At 60.4% G+C, this 18,230-nt stretch overlaps 2 long non-coding RNA genes across 4 annotated transcripts in view; one reads left to right on the top strand and one right to left on the bottom strand.

Annotated features, from left to right (window-relative positions):
- LOC142477764 (uncharacterized) overlaps positions 1-17,224 on the top strand; it is a 30,141-nt gene extending 12,917 nt beyond the window's left edge. The window contains exons 3-5 of one of the 3 annotated variants that reach the window (XR_012792680.1): positions 4,046-4,230; positions 4,336-4,383; positions 16,996-17,224. This is a non-coding gene — a long non-coding RNA (uncharacterized LOC142477764). Of the gene's footprint in view, positions 1-4,045; positions 4,286-4,335; positions 4,384-16,995 lie in introns of those variants that run through there. The other 2 variants (XR_012792681.1, XR_012792679.1) reach the window with 2 other exon arrangements.
- Positions 617-4,363, bottom strand: LOC142477765 (uncharacterized). The gene is made up of 3 exons (XR_012792682.1): positions 3,974-4,363; positions 1,686-3,880; positions 617-694 (listed from the first exon to the last, which is right to left on the bottom strand). It is a non-coding gene; the product is annotated as an uncharacterized LOC142477765 (long non-coding RNA).
- Positions 17,225-18,230: the final 1,006 nt, after the last annotated feature.

The raw sequence follows: 18,230 nt of genomic DNA, 5'->3' as shown, positions 1-18,230 counted from the left end.
ACCACGTCTGCGTCATCGGCCGCCTTGTAGCCCACCTCATTGTTCCACTTGACGCCCGCTTTGTCGTATGCCTCGTCGTCCGCCTCGTAGCCCGCCTCGTCGTCTGGTGGCACAAAGGGCACCACCTTCGTGCGTGTCCTGATCTGCAGGAGACATGACGTGTTTGTAACCAGGGACAGTGATACTCTGTATCGCAAGAGCTCCTGTGCCACTTATACCCCATCCCCAATACCACGTTATACCGCCCTCCACAGGGCAAATACCCGTTATACCCACCTCCCCAGGCCCAGTACCCAGTTATACAACCCTCCCAAGGCCCAGTACCCGTTATACCCACCTCACCAGGCCCAGTAGCCATTATATACCCCTCCCCAGAAGGTCATGTTTCTATTTATCAAAAATACATTGAGTTACCTCTGGTTTTCAGGCATGTCCTGGGGGAGTTATCACAGAGACACAGAAACGTCGCTGAGTTTGGTGAGTAACTCCCTTAACCTCTCAGCAGTTGAATTCCCCATTAGGCGCTTAGCACGTTAAAAACAAGCGTTGCTATTTCTCTGCATGAAGTTGCAGGTAATTGGAAGAGTTACACAGTGACGGCTATTTCATCACTCACCTTCTTCCCCCGAAACGGTCTTTTCTGTCTTATTTCCGGCTTCACATCGGATATCCATATCCATTCTTGGCCTCTGATCTGTATGCAGGACAATGCTTTAAGACAGGGTTGCACAACCTTTTCCCCCTGCTCCCCCCTCCACCTTCCCCACCTTGTCTCCGACGTTCTGATGTAACGACGTCATGTGATATCACGTTGCTATGGCAATGCTATATCATGTGACGCCACGTTGCTGTCGCCAGAAGCCGCCGGAGACAAGGAAAGGGAACTTACAGAGGCCTTGCGCGCGATCTCCGGCATTTAATTTAAATGCTGTGGGGAAGAGCGAGGGGCCTCTGTAAGCGCCGAGCCCCTCCTCCCAAGAAAATGTCGTGCCCCTCGATTTGCGCACCCCTGCTTTAAGAGATATTCTGGGACCCTCCAACTCCTCCATCGGACCCTTCCTCATATTGACTGACCTTGCAGTGCTCTGCACTGACTTGCACTGACCTGCTATGGTGCCTCTCAAAATACCATGCTAACTCATTCTGAACATACATGTGTCCTTTCTACATGTTACTCAGCTTGTATGGGCCACAGACAGCTTTCCCGGGGTCCAGGACTAGTTTCCACCGGAGACACTCACCCATGGGTCGGCGACTTTGCGAGAACCCACCCCCCCCCCCCCCACCTGTTTTCTCTTGCACTGCCATAGACAACAACATTTCGGCCTGCTGGTCTTTCTCAGGTAAAGTGGCTAAACCCACTAAATCCAGCAAAGAAAGGCCAGCAGCCGAAACATTGTAGTCTGTGGCACAATAAATTATCTTTTTTTATTCAAATCCGTGTGCCCTTTCCCATCAATCATATTGTATCCATTGGACGAAATGCCGGTCTTCCCTGAGACTAAGGGGCACCGGTAAAAGTATCACTACTTATTGTTTTTTTTTGGGTTTGCAGCAAATCCCCATCATTTTTGCGTTCTCTTGCTCTGCCCCAATCTGACACACCACCTTGCTCTCTCACCCCCCTCTTAGACTCCCCCGTCACCCTTTCCTTCCTCAAAGGTTGTCCTTTAATCAGATCTTACCCAAATTGTCTCCATCTCCCTTGGAAATGTTCTGTCTTTAAGCTGTGCGGCTCCTCTTGATCCGAACTTTCTTAGCTTTAGGTTTCGGCTCCGAGGGTCTAAAAAATAAGCGACTCCGAAAAGATGTGAAATATGCGCACGGGTCCTAATGGGGCACTGAGGGGGAGACTTAAATACTAGTAAATATAATCTACTGTGCTAACAAATATAATCTATTAACTAACAAATATAACTTATTAAACTAAGAAATATAATTTATTAAACTAACAAATATAACTTATTAAACTAAGAAATATAACTTATTCAACTAAGAAATATAATTTATTAAACTTAGAAATATAATCTATTAAACTAAATAAATATCTATTCAACTAAATAAATATCTATTCAACTAAATAAATATAATCTATTTAAAAACAATACAATAAAAAGCTGGAGAAAAGATACGTCAACCAAGCCACAGATGTGATGCCAATGAGCGTTGAACTCCTTGCAGATCCACCGTCAGCTGGTTGTGGCAGAAAGTGGTGACATACAGTAGAACAGAGTGGTTGAGCTGTAACCACGGCAGTCAGGTCAGAAATCAACACAATATTTTTTGAAATTTAGAATGAGAATGTTCAGTATGTCACATTCTGGGCTCAGACTCTGAGCCCTGTCACATGTTAGCAGCTTGTGATAATAGAAGGTATCCATATACTGGGATGTGATAAGCTACATGAAGGTCATTTTATACTGGGTCCCATAACCTGCTTTATATGAAGTATCATTTTACACTAATTAGTAGAGATGTTACATTTTGAAAAATAGCACTTCTGGCGGCATTGTTCATTTTCTCTACAAATGATAAATGAAAAAGTTGGATAAAACGTTATATGTGTGTGTGAGCGCGCAATATATATAGAGGTATCAGTACCGTGTTAGCCGAGCTTCAATAATCAAAAAATAAATACAGAGGCGGCACATTTTATTTGAGTGCGGCTAGCTCCGCAAGCCTTGGGATGCCCCGGCATGCTAGCCGCACTCCCTCGGCGATGACGCGCGGTCACGCGTCATCGGGAGCCTGCGCCCCCTGTACGCGCGTCCAGGGCTCCCCGAGGGAGCCCTGGTGTCCCGCGATGTGGGGGACGGCGGCAGGGGGTTCCGGGAGACCCGGCGGACCCGGCGAGCGGAGGGAGAAAGCCCCGATCGGAGGGCGCTCCTCCGTGGCTTCGGCGCGCGCCAGGCACATCCCGGCGCGCGCCTGGTTACTGCTGCGGCCGAGACCGGGCAAATGCTCAAATAAACTCGGCCGCAGCAGTAGATGATACCGTTCTGTGGCTAACGAAATGCTTTTATTTGTGCGAGCTTTCGAGATACACTGATCTCTTCTTCCGGCGATGTTACAATGAATGAAGCAAGCAAAAGGTATACTTAAAAACAGTGTCTCTTGGAATGTTATCTGTGCTGGTCCTTCCCCCGGTGTGGCTGTGTTTTATGCCTAGAGGTGTCAAAAGGTTCCTGAAAGCAAGTGATGAAAGAGTGTGTATGTGTATCAGTGTGAATGAAAATGAATGGAGAGCCCACAGTATATACAGTGCTTTACAAAAGGTGTGTGTGGAGTGGGAGTGGATATAAATGGTGTGGGTGGGTGTGGAAATGTGAGAGTTTGTAGCACAACTAAAAGTGTGTGTGGATACTTTGTGGTCCTTTTTTGTGTATAGGGATGGAAAAACAGTATTTGTATGTGTAAGAGACAGCTGTGTGTGCATACATATAGCACAGTATGTTAAATTACGCCGCGGGGTCATGTGACGTCACCCTCGTCAAATGCCGCTGCAGGTCACGTGACGCCGCATCAAGGTAGGGGGGGGGGGGGCACGAGCACCAGCAGAGGGAAGGCAGGGGGGCGAGCTGCAAAAGTTTATGCTCCCCTGGTATAACCAATAAATAATATAGCTGATATAGCAATTTGGTTGTGGCTAGAGAGAGATTATAATGGCAGTGAGAATTAGTGGTCAGAATTAATAACAGTGCAATTACTAAAAAGTAGCTGTAATAAAATAATAATAAACACTATGCCTAAACACAATAAAAGTCCAGAAACCTAGCTCTAATAGCTATGTTATAACTCATTCATAAAAGGATCCAATTCGGGCGTCCTCTGGAGCCCTGGCAGCTCTCTTCAGGGAAACAACCACCTCCTCGATAGATACCTAAACAAAAAAAAGAAGAGAAAGCGCCCGCTCCATGTGTAAATTCGGTTTAACAATTTCATTTCCTGGACAAGATAAAAATAGCAAACTCACAAACATCCGTTTGGTAAAAGCATTGTGTGAGACAGGCTCGTGCTCCGTGGTAATCCGGTGGTCAATCCGCAGCTCCAGACTTTGGACGATGACCGGGAAACTCGATAGGCTGCGCCCCTCGCAGTGTGGTCCTCCAGCAATCTGTGGTATGTTGTGGTTCCACTGTAAATCCGGCGTCTCGTCTTGGTCGCGTACCAACTTCCCTTCCGGCGTCAGGACGTATAGTGTGGCAATAGCAACGAGAAGAAAGTACTGAGGTGGGGTTGGATCCCCCTCGGTTATTTCTTGTTTTATTAATAAATAATTTACTATATTTTAATCTCTGGTGCGCATTGTGTGCATTTTTCTTCTTGTCTGCACAGTGCTTCAGATGCTGCATCTGAAAAAATGCCGGTGGATCGGGATGTGAGGTAGGGAAGTGACGTCCGCGCCGGAACGTTATTGCCACGCCTCCAAATATTTATTGCCACGCCCCCAATCGCACCCGCTGCATACCCTGCAAAGCCATAAAAAAGCTCAGGCTTCAGCAAGTGTATTGCAGCGTGTGTGCCTTCCCTCCGTCTGAAATACTATAGACGCAGCCTTATCGACGCTTACTAAATAGGCCCGTGTCTCTCTCTCTCTCTCTCTCTCTGTGTCTCTGTCTCTCTCTGTGTGTCTCTGTCTCTCTCTGTGTGTCTCTGTCTCTCTCTGTGTCTCTGTCTCTCTGTGTCTCTGTCTCTCTCTGTGTGTCTCTGTTTCTCTCTGTGTGTCTCTGTTTCTCTCTGTGTGTCTCTGTTTCTCTCTGTGTGTCTCTGTTTCTCTCTGTGTGTCTCTGTTTCTCTCTGTGTGTCTCTGTGTGTGTCTCTGTATCTCTGTCTCTCTCTGTGTCTCTGTGTGTGTCTCTGTGTCTCTCAAATCAAATCAGCTTGATTGGCATGTCAAAAGAACATTTCAGTATTGCCAAAGCGTGAGTAATAGGGGGTGTGGGACAATGATTACACGAATACTAGGGGGTACGGTATAATGGTTATACAGTATATTACTTTTGTCTCTCTCTCTCTCTCTCTCTGTGTCTGTCTCTCTCTCTCTGTGTCTCTCTCTCCCCATGTCCCTCTCTCTGTTTCTCTCTCATTCTCTGTCTCTCTCTCTCTGTGTCTCTCTCTCATTCTCTGTCTCTCTCTCTCATTCTCTGTCTCTCTCTCATTCTCTGTCTCTCTCTCATTCTCTGTCTCTCTCTCATTCTCTGTCTCTCTCTCATTCTCTGTCTCTCTCTCATTCTCTGTCTCTCTCTCTCATCCCTGTATGATAGGTATGTTCCAACTCTACTTTTTGCTCTTCTTTTCCGTTTGAGAGGAGGGAGTCCCTCACCTCTTCAGCCACACACCAGGAACGCTGGATTGCTTTCAGACGCTCGGAGAGGCGGATACAGTTGTGGATTGCACGATTTCTCGCCCCCTCCCTGCCTTTCACGCCCCCTCCCTGCCTTTCACGCCCCCTCCCTGCCTTTCATGCCCCCCTCCCTGCCTTTCACGCCCCCACCCACTTCCCTGCCTTTCACGCCCCCATCCCCTCCCTGCCTTTCACGCCCCCACCCGCCTTTCACGCCCCCCCCTCCCTGCCTTTCACGCCCCCCCCTCCCCTGCCTTTCACGCCCCCCCTCCCTGCCTTTCACGCACCCACCCCCTCCCTGTCTTTCACGCCCCCTCCCTGCCTTTCAAGCCCCCTCCCTGCCTTTCACGCCCCCACCCCCCTCCCTGCCTTCCACGCCCCCAACCCCTTCCCTGCCTTTCACGCCCCACCTCCCTGCCTTTCACGCCCCCCCCCCCTGCCTTTCACGCCCCCCCTCCCTGCCTTTCACGCCCCCCCTCCCTGCCTTTCACGCCCCCCTCCCTGCCTTTCACGCCCCCAACCCTCTCCCTGCCTTTCACGCCCCCAACGCCATCCCTGCCTTTCATGCCCCCAACCCCCTCCCTGCCTTTCACGCCCCACCCCCCTCCCTGCCTTTCCACCCCCCTCCCTGCCTTTCACGCCCCCAACCCCCTCCCTGCCTTTCACGCCCCCAACCCCCTCCCTGCCTTTCACGCCCCCCCTCCCTGTCTTTACGCCCCCAACCCCCCTCCCTGCCTTTCACGCCCCCCCCTCCCTGCCTTACACCCCCCCTCCCTGCCTTTCACCCCCCCTCCCTGCCTTTCACGCCCCCCCCCTCCCTGCCTTTCACGCCCCCCCTCCCTGCCTTTCACGCCCCCAACGCCATCCCTGCCTTTCATGCCCCCATCCCCCTCTCTGCCTTTCACGCCCCCCCTCCCTGCCTTTCACGCCCCCAACCCCCTCCCTGCCTTTCACGCCCCCAACCCCCTCCCTGCCTTTTACGCCCCCAGCCCCCCACCCTGCCTTTCATGCCCCCACCTCCCTGCCTTTCACGCCCCTCCCTCCCTTTCACGCCCCCCATCCCTGCCTTTCACGCCTCCCTCCCTGCCTTTCACACCCCCCTCCCTGCCTTTTACACTCCCCCTCCCTGCCTTTTACGCCTCCCTCCCTGCCTTTCATGCCCCCACCTCCCTGCCTTTCACGCCCCCCCCTCCCTGCCTTTCACGCCCTCCTCCCTGCCTTTCACGCCCCCAACCCCCTCCCTGCCTTTCACGCCCCCCAACCCCCTCCCTGCCTTTCACGCCCCCCCTCCCTGCCTTTCACGCCCCCCCTCCCTGCCTTTCACGCCCCCCTCCCTGCCTTTCACGCCCCCCCTCCCCGCTTTTCACGCCCCCCTCCCCGCCTTTCACGCCCCCCCCTCCCCGCCTTTCACGCCCCCTCCCTGCCTTTCACGCCCCCACCCACCTATCTGCCTTTCACGTCCTCTCCCTGCCTTTCACGCCCCCCTCCCTGCCTTTCACGCCCCCTCCCTGCCATTCACGCCCCCTCCCTGCCTTTCACGCCCCCTCCCTGCCTTTCATGCCCCCACCCACCTATCTGCCTTTCACGTCCTCTCCCTGCCTTTCACACCCCCCTCCCTGCCTTTCACGCCCCCCTCCCTGCCTTTCACGCCCCCACCCCCCTCCCTGTCTTTCCACCCCCTCCCTGCCTTTAACGCCCCCCTCCCTGCCTTTCACGCCCCCCTCCCTGCCTTTCACGCCCCCCTCCCTGCCTTTCACGCCCCCCTCCCTGCCTTTCACGCCCCCCTCCCTGCCTTTCACGCCCCCCTCCCTGCCTTTCACGCCCCCCTCCCTGCCTTTCACGCCGCCTCCCTGCCTTTCACGCTCCCACCCTGCCTTTCACGCCCCCACCCTGCTTTTCTCGCCCCTCTCCTGGCCTTTCACACCCCCCTCCCTGCCTTTTACGCCCCCCTCCCTGCCTTTCACGCCCCCCTCCCTGCCTTTCACGCCCCCCTCATTGCCTTTCACGCCCCCCTCCCTGCCTTTCACGCCCCCCTCCCTGCCTTTCACGCCCACCTCCCTGCCTTTCACGCCCCCTCCCTGCCTTTCACGCCCCCACCCACCTATCTGCCTTTCACGTCCTGTCCCTGCCTTTCACGCCCCCCTCCCCACCTCCCTGCCTTTCACGCCCCCTCCCTGCCTTTCACGCCCCCACCCACCTATCTGCCTTTCACGTCCTGTCCCTGCCTTTCACGCCCCCCTCCCTGCCTTTCACGCCCCCTCCCTGCCATTCACGCCCCCTCCCTGCCTTTCACGCCCCCTCTCTGCCTTTCACGCCCCCGTCCCCTCCCTGCCTCTCACGCCCCCCGTCCCCTCCCTGCCTTTCACGCCCCCACCCACCTCCCTGCCTTTCACGCCCCCCTCCCTGCCTTTCACGCCCCCCTCCCTGCCTTTCACGCCCCCCTCCCTGCCTTTCACGCCCCCTCCCTGCCTTTCACGCCCCCTCTCTGCCTTTCACGCCCCCGTCCCCTCCCTGCCTCTCACGCCCCCCGTCCCCTCCCTGCCTTTCACGCCCCCTCCCTGCCTTTCACGCCACCTCCCTGCCTTTCACGCCCCCTCCCTGCCTTTCACGCCCCACCCTGCCTTTCACGCCCCCTACCTGTCTTTCACGCCCCCTCCCTGCCTTTCACGCCCCCTCCCTGCCTTTCACGCCCCCACCCTGCCTTTCACGCCCCCACCCTGCCTTTCTCGCCCCCCTCCCTGCCTTTCACGCCCCCTCTCTGCCATTCACGCCCCCTCTCTGCCATTCACGCCCCCCTCCCTGCCTTTCACGCCCCCTCCCTGCCTTTCACACCCCCACCCACCTATCTGCCTTTCACGTCCTCTCCCTGCCTTTCACACCCCCCTCCCTGCCTTTCACACCCCCACCCACCTATCTGCCTTTCACGCCCCCTCCCTGCCTTTCACGCCCCCACCCTGCCTTTCACACCCCCCTCCCTGCCTTTCACGCCCCCCTCCCTGCCTTTCACGCCCCTCTCCCTGCCTTTCACGCCCCCCTCCCTGCCTTTCACGCCGCCTCCCTGCCTTTCACGCTCCCACCCTGCCTTTCACGCCCCCACCCTGCTTTTTTTCTCCCCTCTCCTGGCCTTTCACACCCCCCTCCCTGCCTTTTACGCCCCCCTCCCTGCCTTTCACGCCCCCCTCCCTGCCTTTCACGCCCCCCTCATTGCCTTTAACACCCCCCTCCCTGCCTTTCACGCCCCCTCCCTGCCTTTCACGCCCCCCTCCCTGCCTTTCACGCCCCCCTCCCTGCCTTTCACGCCCCCTCCCTGCCTTTCACGCCCTCTCCCTGCCTTTCACGCCCCCCTCCCTGCATTTCACGCCCCCACCCCCCTCCCTGCCTTTCACGCCCCCTCCCTGCCTTTCACGCCCCCCTCCCTGCCTTTCCCGCCCCCTCCCTGCCTTTCACGCCCCCTCCCTGCCTTTCACGCCCCCGTCCCCTCCCTGCCTTTCACGCCCCCATCCCCTCCCTACCTTTCACGCCCCCACCCCCCTCGCCGCCTTTCACGCCCCCCTCCCTGCCTTTCACGCCCCCCCCCTCCCTGCCTTTCACGCCCCCCCCTCCCTGCCTTTCACCCCCCCTCCCTGCCTTTCACCCCCCCTCCCTACCTTTCACGCCCCCCCCTCCCTGCCTTTCACGCCCCCCCTCCCTGCATTTCACACCCCCAACGCCATCCCTGCCTTTCATGCCCCCATCCCCCTCTCTGCCTTTCACGCCCCCCCCTCCCTGCCTTTCACGCCCCCCCTCCCTGCCTTTCACGCCCCCCAACCCCCTCCCTGCCTTTCACGCCCCAACCCCCTCCCTGCCTTTCACGCCCCCAACCCCCACCCTGCCTTTCATGCCCCACCTCCCTGCCTTTCACGCCCCTCCCTCCCTTTCACGCCCCCCATCCCTGCCTTTCACGCCTCCCTCCCTGCCTTTCACACCCCCCTCCCTGCCTTTTACACTCCCCTCCCTGCCTTTTACGCCTCCCTCCCTGCCTTTCATGCCCCCACCTCCCTGCCTTTCACGCCCCCTCCCTGCCTTTCACGCCCCCTCCCTGCCTTTCACGCCCCCTGCCTTTCACTCCCCCTCCCTGCCTTTCACTCCCCCTCCCTGTCTTTCACGCCCCCTCCCTTTCACGCCCCCGTCCCCTCCCTGCCTCTCGCCCCCCGTCCCCTCCCTGCCTTTCACGCCCCCACCCTGCCTTTCACGCCCCTCCCTGCCTTCACGCCCCCTCCCTGCCTTTCACGCCCCCTCCCTGCCTTTCACGCCCCCCTCCCTGCCTTTCACGCCCCCCTGCCCTTTCACGCCCCATCCCTGCCTTTCACGCCCCCACCCTGCCTTTCACGCCCCTCCCTGCCTTTCACGCCCCCACCCTGCCTTTCACGCCCCATCCCTGCCTTTCACACCCCCTCCCTGCCTTTCACGCCCCCACCCTGCCTTTCACGCCCCCACCCTGCCTTTCTTGCCCCCCTCCCTGCCTTTCACGCCCACCTCCCTGCCTTTCACGCCCCCACCTCCCTGCCTTTCACGCCCCCACCTCCCTGCCTTTCACGCCCCCCTCCCTGCCTTTCACGCCCCCCCTCCCTGCCTTTCATGCCCCCCTCCCTGCCTTTCACGCCCCCCCTGCCTTTCACCCCCCCTGCCTTTCACTCCCCCTGCCTTTCACGCCCCCTGCCTTTCACGCCCCCCTTGCTTTTCACGCCCCCCCTGCCTTTCACCCCCCCTGCCTCACGCCCCCCTGCCTTTCACGACCCCTGCCTTTCACGCCCCCCTCCCTGCCTTTCATGTCCCCCCTGCTTTTCACGCCCCCTCCCTGCTTTCACGCCCCCTCCCTGCCTTTCACGCCCCCTCTCTGCCTTTCACGCCCCCGTCCCCTCCCTGCCTCTCACGCCCCCCGTCCCCTCCCTGCCTTTCACGCCCCCTCCCTGCCTTTCACGCCCCCTCCCTGCCTTTCACGCCCCCTCCCTGCCTTTCACGCCCCACCCTGCCTTTCACGCCCCCTACCTGTCTTTCACGCCCCCTCCCTGCCTTTCACGCCCCCTCCCTGCCTTTCACGCCCCCTCCCTGCCATTCACACCCCCACCCTGCCTTTCTCGCCCCCCTCCCTGCCTTTCACGCTCCCCTCCCTGCCTTTTACCGCCCCCCTCCCTGCCTTTCACGCCCCCCTCCCTGCCTTTCCACCCCCCTCCCTGCCTTTCCACCCCCCTCCCTGCCTTTCATGCCCCCCTCCCTGCCTTTCACGCCCCACCCACCTCCCTGCCTTTCACGCCCCCGTCCCCTCCTTGCCTTTCACGCCCCCACCCCCCTCCCCGCTTTTCACGCCCCCCCTCCCTGCCTTTCACGCCCCCCCCCCTCCCTGCCTTTCACGCACCCCCCTCCCAGCCTTTCACGCCCCCACCCCCTCCCTGTCTTTCACGCCCCCTCCCTGCCTTTCACGCCCCCACCCCCCTCTCTGCCTTTCATGCCCCCACCCCCCTCCCCTCCTTCCACGCCCCCAACCCCCTCCCTGCCTTTCACGCCCCACCTCCCTGCCTTTCACGCCCCCACCTCCCTGCCTTTCACGCCCCCCCTCCCTGCCTTTCACGCCCCCCCTCCCTGCCTTTCACGCCCCCCTCCTGCCTTTCACGCCCCCTACCCTCTCCCTGCCTTTCACGCCCCCAACGCCATCCCTGCCTTTCATGCCCCCAACCCCCTCCCTGCCTTTCACGCCCCACCCCCCTCCCTGCCTTTCCACCCCCCTCCCTGCCTTTCACGCCCCCAACCCCCTCCCTGCCTTTCATGCCCCCAACCCCCTCCCTGCCTTTCACGCCCCCCCTCCCTGCCTTTCACGCCCCCCCTCCCTGCCTTTCACGCCCCTCCCTACCTGCCTTTCACGCACCCCTCCCTGGCTTTCACGCCCCCCTCCCCGCTTTTCACGCCCCCTCCCCGCCTTTCACGCCCCCCTCCCGCCTTTCACGCCCCCTCCCTGCCTTTCACGCCCCCCCTCCCCGCCTTTCACTCCCCCCCTCGCTGCCTTTCACACCCCCTCCCTGCCTTTCACGCCCCCACCCTGCCTTTCACGCCCCCTCCCTGCCTTTCACGCCCCCACCATGCCTTTCACGCCCCCCTCCCTGCCTTTTACGCCCCCCTCCTGCTTTCACGCCCCCTTCCCTGCCTTCACGCCCCTTCCCTGCCTTTCACGCCCCCACCCCCTCCCTGTCTTTCCACCCCCCTCCCTGCCTTTAACGCCCCCCTCCCTGCCTTTCACGCCCCCCTCCCTGCCTTTCACGCCCCCTCCCTGCCTTTCACGCCCCCTCCCTGCCTTTCACGCCCCCCTCTCTGCCTTTCACGCCCTCACCCACCTCCCTGCCTTTCACGCCCCCCTCCCTGCCTTTCACGCCCCCTCCCTGCCATTCACGCCCCCTCCCTGCCTTTCACGCCCCCTCCCTGCCTTTCACGCCCCCACCCACCTATCTGCCTTTCACGTCCTCTCCCTGCCTTTCACACCCCCCTCCCTGTCTTTCACGCCCCCCTCTCTGCCTTTCACGCCCCCACCCACCTCCCTGCCTTTCACGCCCCCCTCCCTGCCTTTCACGCCCCCTCCCTGCCTTTCACGCCCCCCTCCCTGCCTTTCCCCGCCCCCTCCCTGCCTTTCCCGCCCCCTCCCTGCCTTTCACGCCCCCTCCCTGCCTTTCACGCCACCCCTCCCTGCCTTTTACGCCCTCACCCCCCCTCCCTGTCTTTCCACCCCCTCCCTGCCTTTCACGCCCCCTCCCTGCCTTTCACGCCACCTCCCTGCCTTTCACGCCCCCACCCTGCCTTTCACGCCCCCACCCTGCTTTTCTCGCCCCTCTCCTGGCCTTTCACGCCCCCCTCCCTGCCTTTTACGCCCCCCTCCCTGCCTTTCACGCCCCCCTCCCTGCCTTTCACGCCCCCTCCCTGCCTTTCACGCCCCACACCCCTCCTTGTCTTCCACCCCCCTCCCTACCTTTAACGCCCCCCTCCCTGCCTTTCACGCCCCCCTCCCTGCCTTTCACGCCCCCTCCCTGCCTTTCACGCCCACCTCCCTGCCTTTCACGCCCCCTCCCTGCCTTTCACATCCCTCTCCCTGCCTTTCACGCCCCCTCCCTGCATTTCACGCCCCACCCACCTCCCTGCCTTTCACGCCCCCCTCCCTGCCTTTCACGCCCCCTCCCTGCCTTTCACGCCCCCTCCCTGCCTTTCACGCCCCCCTCCCTGCCTTTCCCGCCCCCTCCCTGCCTTTCACGCCCCCTCCCTGCCTTTCACGCCCCCACCCCCTCCCTGTCTTTCCACCCTCCTCCTGACTTTAAGCCCCCTCCCTGCCTTTCCACCCCCCTCCCTGCCTTAACGCCCCCCTCCCTGCCTTTCACGCCCCCCTCCCTGCCTTTCACGCCCCGTCCCTGCCTTTCACGCCCACCTCCCTGCCTTTCACGCCCCCTCCCTGCCTTTCACGCCCTCTCCCTGCCTTTCACGCCCCCTCCCTGCATTTCACGCCCCCACCCACCTCCCTGCCTTTCACGCCCACCTCCCTGCCTTTCACGCCCACCTCCCTGCCTTTCACGCCCCCTCCCTGCCTTTCAGGCCCCCCTCCCTTCCTTTCCCGCCCCCTCCCTGCCTTTCACGCCCCCTCCCTGCCTTCACGCCACCCTCCCTGCCTTTTACGCCCTCACCCCCCTCCCTGTCTTTCCACCCCCCTCCCTGCCTTTCACGCCCCCCTCCCTGCCTTTCACGCCCCCCTCCCTGCCTTTCACGCCCACCTCCCTGCCTTTCACGCCCCCTCCATGCCTTTCACGCCCTCTCCCTGCCTTTCACGCCCCCCTCCCTGCATTTCACGCCCCCACCCACCTCCCTGCCTTTCACGCCCCCCTCCCTGCCTTTCCCACCCTCTCCCTGCCTTTCACGCCCCCTCCCTGCCTTTCACGCCCCCCTCCCTACCTTTCACGCCCCCTCCCGCCTTTCACGCCCCCTCCCTGCCTTTCACGCCCCCTCCCTGCCTTTCACGCCACCTCCCTGCCTATCACGCCCCATCCCTGCCTTTCACGCCCCCATCCACCTCCCTGCCTTTCACGCCACCACCCCCCTCCCTGCCTTTCACGCCCCGTCCCCTCCCTGCCTTTCACGCCCCCGTCCCCTCCCTGGCTTTCACGCCCCCATCCCCTCCCTGGCTTTCATGCCCCGTCCCCTCCCTGGCTTTCACGCCCCCGTCCCCACCCTGCCTTTCACGCCCCCCCTCCCTGCCTTTCACGCCCCCCCCCCCACTCCCTGCCTTTCAGACCCCCCCTCACTGCCTTCACGCCCCCACGCCCCTCCCTGCCTTTCACGCCCCCTCCCTGCCTTTCACGCCCCCACCCCTCTCTGCCTTTCACGCCCCCAACCCCCTCCCTGCCTTTAATGCCCCCAACACCCTCCCTCCCTTTCACACCCCCTCTCCCTGCCTTTTACACCCCCCCTCCCTGCCTTTCACGCCCCCCTCCCTGTCTTTCATGCCCCCCTCCCTGCCTTTCACGCCCCCCTCCCTGCCTTTCACGCCCCCACCTCCCTCCCTGCCTTTCACGCCCCCACCCCCCTCCCCGCTTTTCACACCCCCCTCCCCGCCTTTCACGCCCCCCTCCCCGACTTTCACGCCCCCTCCCTCCCCGCTTTTCACGCCCCCCCTCCCCGCCTTTCCTGCCCCCCTCCCCGCCTTTCACGACCCCCCTGCCTTTCACGCCCCCCCTGCCTTTCACGCCCCCCTGCCTTTCACGCCCCCCTGCCTTTCACGCCCCCCTGCCTTTCACGCCCCCCTGCCTTTCACGCCCCCTCCCTGCCTTTCACACCTCCCTCCCTGCCTTTCACGCCCCCCATCCCCTCCCTGCCTTTCACGCCCCACCCTGCCTTTCACGCCCCCACCCTGCCTTTCACGCCCCCACCCTGCCTTTCACGCCCCCGCCCCCTCCCTGCCTTTCACGCCCCCACCCCCCTCCCTGTCTTTCACGCCCCCACCCCCCTCCCTGCCTTTCACGCCCCCACCCCCTCCCTGCCTTTCACGCCCCCACCCCCCTCCCTGCATTTCCACCCCCCTCCCTGCCTTTCACGCCCATACCCCCTCCCTGCCTTTCCACCCCTACCCCCTCCCTCCTTTCACGCCCCCACCCCCCTCCCTGCCTTCACACCCCCACCCCTCCCTGCCTTTCACGCCCCACCCCCCTCCCTGCCTTTCACACCCCACCCCCTCCCTGCCTTCACGCCCCACCCCCCTCCCCTGCCTTTCACGCCCCTACCCCCCTCCCTGCCTTTCCACCCCCCTCCCTGCCTTTCACGCCCCTACCCCCCTCCCTGCCTTTCACGCCCCTACCCCCCTCCCTGCCTTTCCACCCCCCTCCTGCCTTTCCACCCCACCCCCCTCCTGCCTTTCACGCCCCCTCCCTGCCTTTCCATCCCCCTCCCTGCCTTTCACCGCCCCCACCCCCCTCCCTGCTTTTCCACCCCCCACCCTGCCTTTCACGCCCCCCCTGCCTTTCACGCCCTCACCCCCCTCCCTTCTTTTCACGCCCCCGTCCCTCCCTGCCTTTCACGCCCCCCTCCCTGCCTTCACGCCCCCTCCCCGCCTTTCACGCCCCCCTCCACCTGCCTTTCACGCCCCCGTCCCCTCCCTGCCTTTCACGCCCCCGTCCCCTCCTGCCTTCACGCCCCCATCCCCTCCCTGCCTTTTACGCCCCCGTCCCCTGCCTGCCTTTATCGCCCCCGTCCCCTCCCTGCCTTTAACGCCCCCCCCTCCCTGCCTTTCACGCCCCGTCCCCTCCCTGCCTTTCACGCCCCGTCCCCTCCCTGCCTTAACGCACCCGTCCCCCCCCCTCCCTGCCTTTCACGCCCCCACCCCCCTCCCTGCCTTTCACGCCCCCACCCCCCCTGCCTTTCACGCCCCCACCTGCCTTTCACGCCCCCACCCTGCCTTTCACGCCCCCGCCCCCTCCCTGCCTTTCACGCCCCCCACCCCCCTCCCTGTCTTTCACGCCCCCACCCCCCTCCCTGCCTTTCACGCCCCCACCCCCCTCCCTGCCTTTCACGCCCCCCACCCCCTCCCTGCATTTCCACCCCCCTCCCTGCCTTTCACGCCCATACCCCCTCCCTGCCTTTCCACCCCTACCCCCCTCCCTGCCTTTCACGCCCCCACCCCCCTCCCTGCCTTCACACCCCCACCCCCTCCCTGCCTTTCACGCCCCCACCCCCCTCCCTGCCTTTCACACCCCCACCCCCCTCCCTGCCTTTCACGCCCCCACCCCCCTCCCTGCCTTTCACGCCCCTACCCCCCTCCCTGCCTTTCCACCCCCTCCCTGCCTTTCACGCCCCTACCCCCCTCCCTGCCTTTCCACCCCCCTCCCTGCCTTTCCACCCCCACCCCCCTCCTGCCTTTCACGCCCCCTCCTGCCTTTCCATCCCCTTCCCTGCCTTTCACGCCCCCACCCCCTCCCTGCTTTTCCACCCCCACCCTGCCTTTCACGCCCCCCCTGCCTTTCACGCCCCCACCCCCCTCCCTTCTTTTCACAGCCCCCCGTCCCCTCCCTGCCTTTCACGCCCCCCTCCCTGCCTTTCACGCCCCCCTCCCCGCCTTTCACGCCCCCCTCCCTGCCTTTCACGCCCCCGTCCCCTCCCTGCCTTTCACGCCCCGTCCCCTCCCTGCCTTTCACGCCCCCATCCCCTCCCTGCCTTTTACGCCCCCGTCCCCTGCCATGCCTTTATCGCCCCCGTCCCCTCCCTGCCTTTAACGCCCCCCCCTCCTGCATTTCACGCCCCCGTCCCCTCCCTGCCTTTCACAGCCCCGTCCCCTCCCTGCCTTTAACGCACCCGTCCCCCCCCCTCCCTGCCTTTCACGCCCCCCCACCCCCCCTCCCTTCACGCCCCCACCCCTCCCTGCCTTCACGCCCCCACCCCCTCCCTGGCTTTCACGCCCCCACCCCCCTCCTGCCTTCACGCCCCCACCCCCCTCCCTGCCTTTCACGCCCCCACCCCCCTCCTTGCCTTCACGCCCCCCCTCCCTGCCTTTCACGCCCCCCCTCCATGCCTTTCACGCCCCGTCCCCTCCCTGCCTTTAACGCACCCGTCCCCCCCCTCCCTGCCTTTCACGCCCCACCCCCCTCCCTGCCTTTCAACGCCCCACCCCCCCTCCCTGCCTTTCACGCCCCCACCCCCCTCCTTGCCTTTCACGCCCCCCCTCCCTGCCTTTCACGCCCCCCTCCATGCCTTTCACGCCCCCCCTCCCTGACTTTCACATGGAAATTTATTTTATTACACATCATTTTGCCATGGCACTGCTCCCTCGGCATTGAAGTAATCTTTGAACGAATCTCGGATACATTTTTGCCATTTTCCTGTTACAATTATTAGCTTTATTTCGACGGAGAGACAAGTAATTACATCTTCACAATCGATAACAGAAGAATCAACAGACCCTTCTAAATCGATGACCACATTGTGAAGTACAGTGACACATTTCCCAATATGTTTGGCATTTGGCACAGATGTTTCTATAGATTTTAAGAGTATTCTCCATTTTCCTGACATGATACCGAATGCACATTCAACACAACGTTGAGCCCTAGATAGTCTGTAGTTGTAAATTTCGGCCTCTTTTGATAACGATTTTCTAGGATACGGCTTCATGAGGTACTTCAGCAACGGGGAGGCCTCATCTGCTACGAGTACATGAGGCATCTTGTCCCGGTTACTTGATGGCAATGTTTTGTCAGCTGGAAACACAAGTTTTTTTTTGTTCGATTAACTTGAGCGGTGAGGATGCTCTGAACACACCACCATCGCTTTGCTTCCCATATACTCCGACGTCAATCGCAATAAAACGACATTTGGCATCAGCAACAGCTTGCAAAAACTATCGAATGAAAATGTTTGTACAGTAATTGTAGAACATTGACCCTGACTTTGCTGGGAGTTTTATTCGAATATGCTTGCCATCGATAAATTAGTCTGAACAGGAGTAATTTTTCCCTCTATTTTTTTAACAATATAATCAAATGTTGTTATAGACATTCACATATACTGTATTCAAAGAATTTACGTGCATGCAAGCGAAGCATGGGATATAAGGTTGCAAATTCTCCAAGTGTCTCACGCTGGACATTTATATCATGGACATTTGTTGTCCTGCCACCCAAAAGTTAACTTCTGAGATACACATTATCCAATAAAAAAAACATGCAGAGCTCTTTAGACAATGCCATTATACACTACAAGTGGACAATCTGGAATTGATGGCTTTGGACGTCACGTTGATGTAGAAGGTGGTTAAGGTCCCTCTGAGTTCGAAGATCTTCTTGGAGGGCCTGATGGTCAACTGCAGGTACTATAACAAAGGGGGAAAATAACATATGAATGTTGTAATGAAGCTAACAATTTACAGAGTTCTGTACAAAGATGACAAAAGTTAAATGAAAGAGGAGACACCGACAAAAAGACCCAGAATGGAGGCCACCGAGGAGGCCCGATTCAGCAGCAGCGACCCACCGGCAATGAGTTCTTACCAGCCTCACCCTCCTGTCTGCCTTCCCTTTTACCTAATACCACCCTCTGCTCTGCCTACTTCCCCATGCTGGAAAAGTGCTGGTATCCAGGAACCTTGCCCATGCTGTACCCTGGGCTGTCTCACTCTGCCTCTGCCCACTCAGGGTATTTGAGTCCAGACACACTCAGGTCTCAGCAGTTCCCCTCACCAGACGTGTCCCCCATGGACTCCTCTGCCCTGCTACAGGCCCTTAAACAGGTGCCCATGCTGGTCCTGAGCTCAAGGACTGACTCCAGAAAGGAGAATAACAGCAGCACTTCCAACAAAGAGGGACAAGTGCCTATCTGGGTGCCCCCTTCACATCCC

This window comes from Ascaphus truei, unplaced genomic scaffold, assembly GCF_040206685.1.
Source record: "Ascaphus truei isolate aAscTru1 unplaced genomic scaffold, aAscTru1.hap1 HAP1_SCAFFOLD_2299, whole genome shotgun sequence".
NCBI lineage: Eukaryota > Metazoa > Chordata > Amphibia > Anura > Ascaphidae > Ascaphus > Ascaphus truei.
This window is presented reverse-complemented; position numbering and strand designations above follow the sequence as displayed.